Here is a 687-nt window from a genome sequence, read left to right on the forward strand (position 1 = left end):
AACACACACAAACACACACACACAAAACCACACACACACAACCACACAAGCACGTACACACACACACACACACACACACACACACACACACACACACGCTCACACATTCTTCTTTGAGGCAGGTTCTCACTGTGTAGTCCTCATCCAGGGCCAGCCCAGCTGCCTGGCACTCCCTTTGCAGATTAGTTCACCTTGAATACACAGAGATCGAACTGCCTCTACCTCCTGAGTGCTATTAAAGGCCGCACCGTCATGCCTGGCATACTTCTGTTAAAATTCTATTTTTTAACATTTATTTTATGTATGTGAGTGTTTTGCCTGTATGCATGTGTACTATGTGACTGTCAGGTGTCCACGTGTGGGTGCTGGGATCTGAGTCCTGGTCCTCTACAAAGGCAGCAGGTGCTCTTGGCCACACAGCCCTTTCTCCACCCCTCACACACAGTTGCCCTTGTTGGGAGGTTAGAGGGTGTTGTCTGGGATATGGTCACGTCCTCATTCTAGTTCTCCTTTCTGTTTGGAGTGTATACGTCCTGTCTTCATGGTGCGTATGGACTGAGTGCTCTTCCTCACTGTGACACAATACCCAGAGAAAACCGAGTAAGGAAAGAGTTCTCTTGACCCTCCCAGTTGCAGAGGTCTCAGCCTATAATGGTGGGGAAGAAAGGGGAAGGGGAGAGGCAGAGG

Source organism: Rattus norvegicus, chromosome 6 (genome assembly GCF_021556685.1).
Source record: "Rattus norvegicus strain SHRSP/BbbUtx chromosome 6, alternate assembly SHRSP_T2T, whole genome shotgun sequence".
Lineage (NCBI taxonomy): Eukaryota > Metazoa > Chordata > Mammalia > Rodentia > Muridae > Rattus > Rattus norvegicus.